The following is a 15,734-nucleotide window of genomic DNA, read 5'->3' as shown; positions in this document are numbered from 1 at the left end:
GTTTCGAAATTGTTCATCGACTGGCCACCAAATATCTATGGCTATAACTAAATTTTTAAGCCCAATAAATTATTCATACATGTCAAGCTCTGTTCGATTTTTTCAGGGCCTGTGGCCGTTTTTAGTCGAAAATATTTTTTGTGGGAACAATTTTACGTATACGTATACGGTTTAGGCCGAAGTCATTCAATGATCGTGACCTAATTTTAAAAATTGAATGTCAAATTTTACCAGACATGGACCGACATGGATTCGGTATCGTTATTTTTGGAATTAATCATTAACATTTCCTCGTTTCTCTGCTCTGTCAAAATGAGTTACCTATGTTTTTTTTCACGTGATTGTCTCATTAAAATAAAATAACATATTACATTTAGAACAAGCACCCAAAACACGTAACAAGAGGTCCCAGTTCAGTTGCTTTCACGATACAAGTGTCATACAACTATTAGATTTGAAGTGCCGTTCAGAATTTAATAATAGTTAATACTAGTTAGTTGTACGTTCACACTTTACTATCAAAACCACCATTTCGACCACCCCTGCTGCGCCAGTGATCAGTGTTTGGACGAGCGGTCGGTGTTTTCAATGAGCGAGCGAGCCAAAAAAAAAAAAAAAAAAAAAAACGCGATTAAAATGCGGTCGGTTTCCGGTCGGACAAGACCGCATGGTCGGAAATTAAGCGTTAAGCGGTCGATGTAAAAGCGGAAGGTTGGGCGAAATGAGTACTGTATGGCCATGTTTCTCCGACGAAGTCTTGACTAACAATAATGCTGACAATGGACGTTAGATAAACACTCATTGTTTGCAACTGGAAGCTTATCACCCGTTATATCAGAATCGTCAACAACGGAGTATACAGATAAGATGTTATCATTTAAACCCTTTCAAAGATAAACAATATGCAAACGGCAGTTGTAGTCTTTTCTGCTAGCGTTTTAAAACACTGATTTGAGCGACGTTATTTCGCAATTTCGATCTTTTGTAAACCTGGGATGATGTATCAAGGTCTAAAGTAAACGTTTTATCAATTTTTGAAAAATCAAGAAAAAAGTGAAAATTTCCCTTCTCGCTACCTTAAATTAGAAATATATATAAATACACGTCTTTCATTAAGCATTGTTTTCAGGCATTCATGTACATATGTATATGGTTTAGTAACTTTTTTGACAGAGAAAAGAGATTGCATGATGATGTTCGTTCTATTAATTAGTGAATGAAACATAAATTATTAGTGCCTGCTTAAGATCTGAATCTTAAATGTAAAATAATTACCATTCAGGTCAGCTCGGAATTAGTCAGATTTTATGAGATAAATTGATACCAAATGACAGATCCTGGTAAGTATGTGCATAAATAAAAATCAGAAGCTGATTGACTTGCAAAATACCGATAACCAGACAAAAACACTGATTGCAAGCCATTGACAATAATTAAAAGCAGACTCAAACTGATGTGAACAAGCAGCATGTCGGCTGAGATAGCTCCGCTATTAGTAAAACACATTTCAATCAAAGAACTGAAGATATCATTAGAAAATGAACAATATGTATAGTATCACAGCTATCAGACTCAGACTGACCGGAGTCTATGGTGGGTAATTGAACGTAGTGAATTTGCTGTTTTCAACAAGAATTGGAAGATATCACTTTTTACCAAAAATGACACAAATATTCATCAAAATTAGAGAATTGATGATATCATCTTGAAATGTACAAATCTAAGAGAGGTCTATCTGAGGTACACATACACCAAGTATCAAAGCATTCAGACTGGTAATTTCCAAGAAGAAGTCGAAAAATGTAAAAAGTTGACGCGGAACACGGGCAATCACTCATATGGTAAGCTCTGCTCGACAAAGTCAACAGCAGAGCTAAGAATCCAATTTGCAGAACACCATCTTCACTATATGACTAGGGACACTGTATACCCCAGTGGTAAGATAGACAGTTCTTAAATATAGTGGTCACAGAATAGGTACTGTAATAGATTTTTTGCTTTGTTTTGTATGGAGTTTATTTTTACTGATTTTTGATCATTTGAATGTAAAATATAGGAAAAAAAGAATATTTGCTGGATTTTATTTTCACAGAATCATCTCTTCGATAAAAATAACAAAATTAAATTCCCAGTGAAAATAAAGTATTTCAAAGTAGTATAATTACTTTGAGCTATAATGGTCTAAATGTTTATGATAATCTTTACTTTAATCTCATCTCATTTAATGAACACTATAAAACCATGAGTGAACTTGAACACATTTTTAATGTTTATGAATAATTTTGAAGGCACTTACTTAGCCAGAAATATATTGAATGATATAAATTATAATATAAAAATAAATTTTTGATATGACATAGCAATAGATAGATCAAGGCTATTTTAAGAAACCACACAAGTTCAATACCCAAAAAGTCTTTGTGTTCTGTTTTTAGCTGTCTTAAGTTGGTGTTGGTGCTTCTGTGTACCTTATAGCAATTACTGTGAAAACATAGGATATATGGTGAGCAAAATTTTGCTGGATTTTTGGCTACTATTTACTATTTATATTTAAAAGTCTGTGAGATTTTCAAAACATAGTACATATATCACTATATTGAAAAAAAGAAGTGTGAACAAAAAAGTTGATACATTTGTATATGAAAAGATTCCCCCTCAATTTTAAATTGTCAATCTTTAATGTTTCAAATTTTGCTCAATGTTTACAAAAGATTCCTTATCTGATTTGCTCACCATTTACTGTACAGTTCTTGCGAAAGCTTTGGCTTCACTTCAGCGTCAGCTTCACTTCAGCGTCGCATCATTATGGCATTGTTATGGCTTCATCGTCGCATCAATGTCGCGACATTAAAAAGATAGGCAGTTATCGCTTCGCTTCATCGTAGCCTCATTATGGTGACAATGCGGCATCAGCATCGCTTAATCAAACAAAGAAGTACAGTACTCATTTCGCCGAACCTCTCACTCACTTCCACTTTTCAATCGTTTGATTTTGCGACTGCTTGTTGAATTTGACCGGACAATTTCTGCTTTATTTTTCGACCGTGCAAAAAATCGGTTACTAAATCGGTTTAGTAATTGTGCATAAATGTTGAACAACCATCAAATGTTCAAATACTTTTTGTTTTAACTATCTATAATTATATGCATGTAATCTGACTCTTTGACCTAGATTTGGCTGGGATTGAATATCTTATTTTAGACAATATTCTGACGTGACGCACAAAATAGACAATATTCCGACGTGACGCACTGCTACAAAATGTATTTCAAAATGGTTGTCTTGGTTTCTTTTCCTGATTGTGTTGAGTTTATGATTTGTGTAATTATAGCTGTTTTCCCCCAAGGAGAAGACAAGCTGAAAGACCATGAAGCTAAATAGAAATCCCACGCATGAACTGAGTGAAAGAGAATATTTCTTAGGGTAAAATAAAACCTAATATTACACCCCTTTTTGTATTTGTCAATTTTGCATATATTTGGTATGACAGTATGTTCGTAAATATCTGGAAAAATCTCGTCATTCGTTAATAATTTCATTTGTTTGAAATGTCTACCGACCGTGTCCCAATAATTTGTTTGGAATATCGATCCCCGTTGGTTTCTCCAAACTGTCCCAACGTCTGTCATTCAACACAATCAGCATTTATTTGACGTAATTCATGGGATCATGTCCCGTAATTTGCGGGCTGTAAAACCAAATAATTAAACAAGTACTATTTATTATATATTTTTTTTACCTCGCAAAACTGCAGCAGAGTGTAGAGTTGTCATGGTGAAATTGATGCAACTTCAACTATCCATTTCTCACCTTGAAATAAAAAAATCGAAGAGCATCGGAGGGATATATTATTAACCAGTCTTACCAATCGCTAGCTTTATTTTATTCAACATTTTCGACATTTGTTGGCAACTTCCATGCTAAAAATGGTTGAAAGTGTGGGTGTGGTTCTCTCGCAAAGTCCCGTTGATAATACAGACAAATATGGTTCTGTGACCCAGGTTGTGTGCTCCGATCATGTGACTCTCAGCCAATCAATGATGTTGTAACAAAGCACATTTGACGCTAATTGAAAGGTTGTCGTACCATCCAATATCCAGCGTCTATTCACATTCCGTGAACTTCCGTGTGAATCATGATTTTCAAATTGTTCATTGACTGGTCACCAAATATTTACGGCTACAACTAAATGGACACGTTTTTTTCTGAAGCCCAATGAATTATTTTTGCATGTCAAGCGCTATTCGATTTTTTACAGGGCATGTGGCTCGTTTTTATTCGAAAATATTTGTTGTGAGAATACTTTTAAATAGATCGAGCTAAGGTCACTGATCGTGACTTTATTTTGAAAATTGGATGTCAAGTTTTACCAGACCGACGCCACCACAACCATCCAATCATATTTGGAAATGTACGTACTTGTTTCGGAACTTTGTATCAAGTTGACTGCCGACAAACCGACGCACCGGGCGGCGTACATGTGTTTTACATGTATTAGTAGGGCGGGCACAGAACACAGAAAAATACCACGAAATAAGGAATCTGAATCTGTTCTCTTACCAGCAAATAAAATGAACGAAAATAAAGTAATTTTATAACAAGAAAAGTTTCATTTCGTATATAGCAAATTGAGTTGTGCCGAACGACGATTGCATCGTGTGATTTAAATTTATCACGATTTTCCTTGCAAGTTGCAGTCAATATGACACTCGTCACCTTGCCGATTGTAATGTACTTCACAAAGTTTTTGGTACCCAATACTCGCAACACTAAAATAATTAAACAAGATATCTTTTTAGTAAAATGTCATTTTACTCTTGATCATATTATTTTATTCCCCTTACCGCTTTGAATTTCAAATCGATTACATATCAAACTTCTGTACATGTGTTTTTCTCTACTGCTTTTCTGTGTGAAAATAATGAGGTCATACTCATGTCACAATACTTTGAAGCTGATGCCATGTTGATGCCATGAGACTGCGAAGCTGAGGCCATGATGATGATGCCACAAAATAAGCGAGGCAAACACAGCTTCAATTTTCAATGACGCGAAGATGATGCCACAGTGATGCCATGCTGAGGCGACAATGAAGCCATGCGAGAAATGTACTGTAACAAAGCTCACACACAACCACACTTCTCACAATAAACAATGAAATTAACATCCTAGGCATGTATGCATGGCGAAACAATCACATACTTCCAACTGTTTACATCATGGAACTACAGAATTAGGATTAAATTCTGTATATCTCACAGAAAATTTGCACAAAAAATTGGATGGGAAAACATCTGGCGGTGAAAGTTTTAATTGTCCATCAATGTTCTCCACAATTTACAGAATATTTATATGTGTATACACTATTTTACAGAACTTCATGTTGAGATACAATAACTCTCATCCATTACATGTACTTAGATTTACTATGGATGTATGAATATTTGTTGTTTGATTTATATGAAATAAAAAATACTTACCCTTGATATCGCGATTTCTACCAGAATTAGTTTTCTTCTTTCTCTGTGATGCAATTTCTGTCTGATTTCCTGTCACCACGAAGAAAAAATACACATATTAAAAACAAAATCGAGATAATCAATGAATCCCATATAGCACAAAACAACAATTATATTCACTAAATTTACGGTTCCATATACGATCAGAATTAAAAGACTAAAGTACCTGAACAATCCGAACACAACCAGTTTCCTTTTGGAATTGTTGCTGGCGACAGATCAACGCAACCATAATGAAACCATTCCACCGTACAATTTGGCGAATCGCAACAGATCATCTCGTCAGTTTTGACTCTATCACATTTTAGACAACACCTTTCTTTGAGAGACGCCATTTTGATCTCGCGAATGTCCCGCCATCACACGACCATCTGAGTTGTTCTTTCGTTCTGTTCGTTTGTTTATCATTACTTCTCTGTACACGTCCTTGTTATCCGCCAATAAACTACGTCCGCACAATGGGCCATCCCAGTTTATATCTGCACCCGCCCTAATGATGAGTTTGACAGTGTCTTACATAATTGGAGTCGCACACTTGAAGCACTGCACAATAATAATCTACATCTATCAGCTAGAAAGACCATAGTCTGCCCCAAATCTACTAATATTTTGGGTTGATTTTGGTCAAATGGCGCAATTAAAGCTACAGAATTGCTGCCCTCTCTTCAATTGATCCACCTAACAATGTCTCAAGTCTGAGGTCATTTATTGGAGCATACAAAGTCCTCAGCCGTGTCCTTAAAGGCTATGCTGACCTCATTGATTCTCTGGAGCAGGCAATAGCTGGACAACAATCAGCTAGCAAAATCAACTGGTCTGAGAACCTAATAGACTCATTTAAAACTGCCCAATATGCACTACAAAATTGTCAAGAGATTACAGTACCTGGGCCAAATGACAAATTGTGGATAATCACAGATGCCTCTGGGAAAAACAAAGAAATTGCTGCTACATTGTACTCCTCTCAACAAAATGGCAAATTACGTCTATCAGGTTTTTTTCAATGCTAAATTCAAGAAACATCAAATTGCATGGCTGCCCTGCGAAGTAGAAGCTTTGTGTATAGGGAAGCAGTAAAGCACTTTGCTCCTTATATAATACAATCAAAACATAAAACACAGCTTTTGACCGATAGTCGACCTTGTGTCCAGGCTTACGAGAAATTGAGACGGGGTGAGTTCTCGGCTAGTTCCAGAGTTACTACATTCTTGTCCACATTGATAGATGTTCAACATATAGCAGGAGTCTCAAATGTACCTACTGACTTTGCAAGTCGACATTCCTCAGAATGCTTGGATCAATCTTCCCAAATTTGTAAGTTTGTTGAAGAGTTGGAGAGTTGTGCAGTTAGTAATCTGACTGTAAGTGACGTCATTGAAGGGTCGGTAAAGATGCCTTTTACAAGTCGTGCGGCCTGGCTTGCCACTCAGCAAGAGTGTTCTAGCCTAAGACGTACCATTCACATCTTACCCAAGGCACCAGACCCTCAACGAAATTGGTTAAAATTAAAGACATAAAACGCTACCTGGGAGATGTCACTGTGGCCAATGATGGGCTTCTTATAGTGAGAGATACACAACCTTTCCTACCAGAGAACGTATTGTTGTCCTGAGGAGTGTCATTGATGGCCTGCTCACTGCAGTTCATCTACGCTTCAATCACCCCTCCAAACACCAAATGAAATGCCTCTTCAGCAGATATTTTTTTGCCTTAGATCTGGACAGAGCCATTGAAGCAGTATGTGCTTCATATCATCATTGTCTATCCCTGAAATTTGTACCAACACAGCTGTGTCCTCAGTCAACATCAACACCACCAAACCACATAGGCAGATCATTTGTCGCAGATATTATGCGCAGACAGCGCCAGTACATCTTTGTTCTTCGTGAAACAGTATCCTCCTTCACCCTAACGGCCATGATGGAGAGCCAGAATCATGATGACGTTCGAAATGTCATATTGGCACTCTGTGCTGAGGTTAGATCTTTGGGTGATGAGGATATCTTCATCCGTATAGACTCTGGCCCGGGCTTGGTTGCCATAACCAATGACCCGAAACTTAAATGACTAGGTATACGTTTACAGGTTGGAAATGTTAAAAATATTAATAAGAATCCTGTGGCGGAGAATGCTATCAAAGAACTGGGCCTTGAATGCCTCAACATAAATCCTGAGGGAGGTCCCTTATCCACTACTACCTTAGCAATGGCGACTGCTAATCTAAAGACCAGAATAAGGAAAGGAGGCTTATCGGCACGCGAGATATGGACACAAAGAGACCAGTTCACTGGGGAGCAGTTACCTATAGATGATCGACAAATAATACAACAGCAACATTTCCAGCGCATATTTAGCCATGGTCCTAGTTCAAAATCGAAAGCGCATGGCAAGTCAAAATCTGCTGCAGGAGATATATGTCTTGGAGACCTTGTATACCTTTACGGCGATAGGGATAAAACTTGTGCCAGAAATCGTTACTTGGTTGTTGGTCTGTCTGATGACCATTGTCAAATTAGAAAGTTCACGAAATTCCAGTTCCGTGCTAAAGTATATGATGTTAGACTTAATGATTGCTATCCAATTAAGCCTACTGTGCTACATCAGCCCTTCTCCGATCTCGTTAGAGGTCTGAATGAAGTTGAAGACTCTGAGTCGGATACTGAGATTACATCATTGCCTACTACCATGGTCACCCCAACCTTATCTCAAGCCTCACCAGAAAGAGGTGACAATAATGAGGAGCCCGCTGATCATATTATGCCTCGTCGATCCTCCAGAAAGTTAGAAAGCCACCAGGATGGCAACTGAGTGGAAATTGGGTAATGGAATGAATTCAAGGCCATAATAATGCCTATGTAGGGTGTGAGCCTAGCGCCACCCATGAATTTAAATTTGGGTTGTTAGCTTGGGCCATAATAATGCCTTAACTTCGGGGTGAGAGCCTAGCGCCACCCAAAATTGTGTTCATGTTGATTATATCATAACAATCCTGTAAATGTATATTTTCGTGTTGTTCATATTACTATACTCGAATTACAGTATCAGAACTAAAGTTTATGACATCCAATTGTGACATTTAATATCATACATGAATTGTTAGGGGGAGAAACGGAAGGGGTATCACGCCATCACACGACCATCTGAGTTGTTCTTTCGTTCTGTTCGTTTGTTTATCATTACTTCTCTGTACACGTCCTTGTTATCCGCCATTAAACTACGTCCACACAATACAGCATTGGTTTGTCTCAATTGCCGCCGGATGTCATTTGCATATCACTAACATATACGAGTTGACCCATTGACGCTGCAGTTCGGCGTCTTCTACACCGCTGGGACAGCGCTTCCGGTGACGACACAACGTCAGTTGACCTAGATACTATGCGGAAGTGCTACTCACAATCGGCCATTTCACAATCAAGTGTACCATTCGGATTTGTGAAGTGTTACGAGCTCCTTGTATGAAACTTTTTTTTTAAGAATGGTAGTATCATACTCTGGAAAGCCCCCTTGTTGATGATAAAAACAAAACAAAAATTGTGGAAATCGCTTAATATTTGGCGAAGAAATTAATGAATTTAGCGCCCCAAATTGGCTATTTTTGGCTGTTACGAGCAGCCACTTGCATTTTCCTTAATTTTGAGAGAGAACACATGTTATGCATTTATTAAAAAATCTACATAAATGTTCTATCTAAATCCTAAGTAACATGTCTTTTGATGTTTGAAGCTCACTATTAAGAGAAGTTTTGGAATTTCTGTCCTCAATGACAAAAATTGTAAAAAGCACCATTCTGGCCTAGCTAAATTCATTCAGAATTATACCATTTATGCTATAAAAATAACAAATGTATCACTAATATGTAGCCCATGCTATGGCCACAACTGGGAAGGCAGCATATCCTCACCAGCAAAAGCATACATTGAAAAATGACTCCTCCACCGTCTCCAATTTTTTGTAGTGTCCGTACCCCCCATGTATTTTTTCAACTGGTGTGTACTTTTAGCCATCAAAGTCATGTATTTGTGTGTTCCACTTCTCATACCTAAATGCAGTATATGAACAACATATACCATAGAAGGATGAAAAACTATACCATAATTAAATCTCAAATGTAGTGTCCATACCCCTCAAATGTAGTGTCCGTACCCCTCAAATGTAGTGTCCGTACCCCTCAAATGTAGTGTCCGTACCCCTCAAATGTAGTGTCCGTACCCCTCAAATGTAGTGTCCGTACCCCTCAAATGTAGTGTCCGTACCCCTCAAATGTAGTGTCCGTACCCCTCAAATGTAGTGTCCGTACCCCTCAAATGTAGTGTCCGTACCCCTCAAATGTAGTGTCCGTACCCCTCAAATGTAGTGTCCGTACCCCTCAAATGTAGTGTCCGTACCCCTCAAATGTAGTGTCCGTACCCCTCAAATGTAGTGTCCGTACCCCTCAAATGTAGTGTCCGTACCCCTCAAATGTAGTGTCCGTACCCCTCAAATGTAGTGTCCGTACCCCTCAAATGTAGTGTCCGTACCCCTCAAATGTAGTGTCCGTACCCCTCAAATGTAGTGTCCGTACCCCTCAAATGTAGTGTCCGTACCCCTCAAATGTAGTGTCCGTACCCCTCAAATGTAGTGTCCGTACCCCTCAAATGTAGTGTCCGTACCCCTCAAATGTAGTGTCCGTACCCCTCAAATGTAGTGTCCGTACCCCTCAAATGTAGTGTCCGTACCCCTCAAATGTAGTGTCCGTACCCCTCAAATGTAGTGTCCGTACCCCTCAAATGTAGTGTCCGTACCCCTCAAATGTAGTGTCCGTACCCCTCAAATGTAGTGTCCGTACCCCTCAAATGTAGTGTCCGTACCCCCGACATGTTGCATGCAACATTTTATACAAAGCTGAAGATTTAATTAGATTAGTATCATGTAGCATGTTCCAATGTGGTATGAAGAAAACAGAAACAGCACATTTTTGAAGTGCACAGTCAACTTAAAATATCTCAAGATGTATTCACAAACTTGTTAGTATAGCACACAAAGTCAATGGTGGCATTATAAAATCATTTGGAATACAAACTAATGTTTTATTCTAAACAACACGGTGTGATGGTTGTAAATATTGAAGTTTGGTAAGAGCATTTGCTGCTTCAAGTAGTATATAACAGCAGCAGTAAAGATGGCTCCCAGGGGGTACGGACACTACAAAAACACATGCTGCATTAGGGTATCCATTGTATGCCCCAAAGCAACATGATTGGGCTGCCATTTGTTATATATTTAACATTTCAATGATACAAGAAATAAATAAAGTTAATTTTATATAAATAAAATTGATTTTCAAAAAATAAAAGGCCATATTGACATTTTCAAGTAAGTTAAGCAGTCTAGTATTTGAATATTTTGCTGTCCACCATATTGGATTCCACTTGAGAAGAATTCCTGCTTCTGGTAAAAATGTAAGTATCAAAGTATTGAATAAATGAGTTTTTGATAAAGATTATAATGAATAATGTGAATTTTAATAAAATAGCATTTTAAATAGCAGCAAACATGCATGTAATATGTATACCAGGACTGCAATATCTGAAACAGAGTGTTATTGTTTATGACTGCTGTTTATTTTCAGTACCTCCCAGTAAATTTGTGGATTGGAAATAAATTCACTTCAAATTTTTTTGGTCTTAATTTTGGAGTGGTCTTACAGGTGTTTTTTGAAAAATAAAGGTCCAAACATTCTTGTTCTTTTACAGTAAAATAAACTGCTTTCAAGATGGAAGAAACACAACATAGAGTGAGAAAAAGAAAGGCCAGTGATGTTGAGGAGACACATGTAAGCAAAAACGCTCTCAAGAAAAGACGACAGAGATCAAATATGAGGAGGGATTCTGATCGGTATGCTGCAGCTCAGCAAAAGGACTGTGAACGAAAGAAAGTAAGTAGAGCAAATAGGAGAAAGTACCTACAAGAACACCCAAGAATAGCTAAGGAGGCAAGAGAAAAGAAAAGACAGGAAATGCAGAAATATAGGCAAGGGAGAAAATACAAGACAGGATTAGACCAGGTGGGAAATAGTAGAGCTAATGCTGCACAAGAAAGGGAAATTAGAAAGAAAAAAAGATGTTCAAAGCAGGTGCAACGCATGAAGACAAAACTAGAGAAAACAAATAAGCAGAAAGAGACTCTTCGAATCAAGGCGTGATGAATGAGAATAAAATTGAAAAATAAAAATAGTCAAGAAAAAGATGGCCTAAATCAGAACATCAGCCCATTTTCTTCATCTTCCACTGAAAGACGTGCAGTAAAAAAGCCAAACAGGTGTTGCCAACTACACCCAGAAGAAAGGCAAGAGTACTTGAGATACTTGTGCAATCTCCATCCTCAAGGAGAATGCTTGAAAAAAGGGTACTGACAACGCAGCATGTAAAGAGAAATCTGCAGATGGGTGAGAATTTGCTGGAAGCCCTATCAACACAATTGGCTGCAGTGAAACCAGCTGGTGGTGCTTCAAGTGCACAAGGGACAACATATGGTGTACTGAGGTCCGTGGTGTCCAAGAAAGGCAAGTACAGGGTGAATGAGGCAATGAGAATTAGGCTGAAAATGAGGAAACAACTACAGTTGCCAGATAACCAGTGGTGGAAACCAAAGTGTAGGAAGAAAAGAAAGGATCGAATTTCTGACATCATTAGAGAAGTCGTGAAGTTCCTGACAAAAGAGCAACAGTAAAGGTTGACTCCAAATTGATGCAGAGACACAACATGACTATTACAATGGAGGATGCACATGATATGTACAGGAAAATGTACCCAGAAGACAAGATTGGGCTGACAACCTTCTGCAAGCTAAAAATTCCACCCAGACACAGTATGGTTCTAGAAGATTCTCAGTCACACGGAAGTGGTAAACAAGTTGTATGCGACACAAGTATATATAGCTTTTTTCTGCACTGGTGATGAAACTAAAGTAGTTAGTATCAGTAGTAGTGGTAGTGGTGGTGGTAGTAGTAGTAGAGGTGATGGCACTGTTAGAGGTGATGGCACTGGAATGGGTAATGTTATAAGCAACGCATGTGAGAAACTACAATTTGCACCTGGTGACTTTGTGGCAGTAAAGATATGGCAGAAACAAGTCATGCAACATTTACATGGCAGAGGTTATGTTTGTTTCTATCTTTACTTGAATTTCAGATATACATACTGGGTAGATTGTTATTAGGGGTTAGAACACCATTTTGATAACATACATATACATGCAGCAATTGGTGTAACTTGACATTTTTCCTTTTATAACAGGTGAGTGAGTATGAACAAATGGAAGATGAAGTTCAGCTCTGTTACATGAAGAAAACTGGTAGTGACTTGTATATGTGGCCTACTGCAAAAGATTCCTCATGGGAACCAGTGACAAATGTTATCTGTGTCATTGGTGTACATAAACTGGCCAACACAAGGGAACAGTTTAGGTTTTCCCAGAACGATATTAAAAAGATACAGGAAAATGTAAAATCAAAAACATACCATTTCAAATGAACAATTTCAATTTAAATTACTTTCATAGAGTTGAAATGTTATTAATGTTAAACTCAGAAATGTTAAAAAAATGATTATTTGTTTGTCAGTTGATTTATAAAGATAGATATATAATTTGTAAAGTAGATTTTGTTATTAGTTTAAATCAACATACCAGAATGCTATATACAGCTGCTTTGCTAAATTTGCATAATAATGACAAGCTAGCTATGCCTGGAAAATAATTCTACAACTAAAATATATATACACAACTCTTGTGCAGTGTCCGTACTCCCGCTGACATATGTACACATATGTAGTTTTTAAGATATCTAAACAACATTTAATTGGTAAAATTGTTCAAATATCATGCAGAGAAACTGGTACTAATATAGTGGGAAATTTACATCCAGTATTCATCTGGTGAGTTTAAGGTCAAGGCATAACAAATTGTGTAAAACTGGTTAAGCTGCTTTGTGTAAATTCAATATGTAATTTACAGACAATAAACCTGTGTTACAAATTGTGTTTTGATCATTTTTCATACTTATGACATGCCAGCTTTGTTTGAAAAAGTTGATATAACAACAACAACATTCACTTTTGAGAGTTGAACTCTTGTGTAGTGTCCGTACCCCTGTCGCCATATGATCATGGAATGTATTTTACAGCAGTTTGAAGCAATATGAAACCAGTAAAACTATAGATTTTCCATCCAAATACTTTACTTATGATTAAAGTGGCAAAGTAATGCTTCTAAAATTTGTAGAATAATAAAATTCAGTGTTTGACTGTTAATTGTACTTTTAGAAACAGTTTTGTTCCTCGGTGACCATCAGAATATTGCAAATAAACTGAACAAGGTAGAGTATGGCATATGTGTAGTAGTTTTTTTAGAGTTAGATTATCCATCTCCACAGAAATATGTGAATATTTACCAATTTCTTCATGCAAGGCAACACTTATGGATTGTCACTTATGATACAAACCTACTATTGTAGTGTCCGTACCCCTTGCATGGTATGTTCCTTAAAATTAATGGCAAATGAAGAAAAATGCAGTTTTAGCATGGCATGCCCAAGGTATGTAGCTATGAAAAAGTGTTATTAATTAGCTGATATGTTGAAGATGAATTTTACCCCTTTGTGGCTGCTAAATAGTACACTTGATTGTGAAATAGCCGACTGTGTTTACATCGCATTCACTATGGTACACGATAATGAATTGTTCCCGTGTAAAAGAGTAGGTTAGGGTGTTTGCAACAATAAATAATATTTTGAAAATAACTGGAATGAATGTACTTAAAATTCACAAATAAATGAATATGTATAAAAAAAAAAAAAAAAAAAAAAATATTAAAGAAATCTAATCTCTAATTTTGGTCGCAGCTAAAATAATGTTTGATATCTCTTGTTGAACTAATTTATCTGGATGTGAAAGTAAATATGTGAAACAAGAAATGTTATTGTCAGCCGGGACTTTAATTTTATGTAACAGTTGAGATCTCTGCTGTTCATATTTTTGACAATCTAAAAGGAAATGGATCTCATCTTCAATGCAGTTATTACAAAATTGTAAAAGTTTGCTATTTATTGGTAATTTAGGGATAGAATGTCTGCCTTTTTCAATAGCTAAACTATGATCGCTAACCCTGAATTTAGTGAACATTTTTCTATTTTCACCGTTCAAATTAAGTAAATAAGGCTCCAAATTATACTTTGATTTAAATTTTGAATATGTTCTGAGTTTAGGATTTTCATTTGATATAGCAGTTCTCCACTTGTTTACATACCTGCTTTGTAAATTTGATTGTAAAATTTTACAAATTGTTGCTGTTTGTGTTTTGAGGATTTTTTTTTTCAGAAGAAAATCTAATGATGCTTCCTGTAATATGGTTTTAAGATTAATGAACCAACTATTTGATATAGATGACTTTTTCTATTCATAGAATGCTTGTTTAGTTAGATTATCATCTGGTAATTCTACGATATGCAGCCAATATTTTCTTATTTGTTTTTTGATGTCAAGTAAAAGAGGATATTGCCCCAATTCTGCTCTTGCTGCTAGATTACATGAGGTCCCGTTAATCTGCAAGATTTGCTTACAAAATTTCGAATGAATTTTTTCTATCGTGTTTTTTCCCATTTGTTGTTGTTGATAAAACTTTGTCCCCATACCTGTGATCCATATAGAAGGATGGGTTTTATAAAACGTTAAATAAATGTAAAGAAAGTTTAATATTTTTATTATCCCATAGTATTTTGTTCATAGCATTTATTGAAAATAACATTTTCTGTTTTAGATATGTTTATTTTAAGTTGCCAATTTGAGCAATATTGTTCAAGTTCATTCAAAGCTTGTTGAAGTCCATCTGATGTAGTGGAAATGAGAGCCATGTCATCTGCATATATTAATGAATTTACTGGTGTATTATTCAATGTTGGTGGTTCTGTGTTTGTTTTGTCAAGGCGGTCTTTAAAATCATTAACGAAAATATTAAATAATGTTGGACTAATTACACAGCCTTGTTTCACCCCTTTTGTAACATCAAAACTCTGGGTAATTAAATTTGATATTTTTATATGTGCTTTAGTATTAGAGTACATATTTTTAATGAGACGGTAAACCCTTCCATTTATATTATGTTTAAGTAGTTTATAAAAAAGTCCTATTCTTCAAATTGAATCAAAAGCTTTAGCAAAATCAACAAAACTTACAAAA

The sequence above is a fragment of the Saccoglossus kowalevskii genome, chromosome 12 (assembly GCF_978046115.1).
Source record: "Saccoglossus kowalevskii chromosome 12, keSacKowa6.1, whole genome shotgun sequence".
NCBI classification, from domain to species: domain Eukaryota; kingdom Metazoa; phylum Hemichordata; class Enteropneusta; family Harrimaniidae; genus Saccoglossus; species Saccoglossus kowalevskii.
This window is presented reverse-complemented; position numbering follows the sequence as displayed.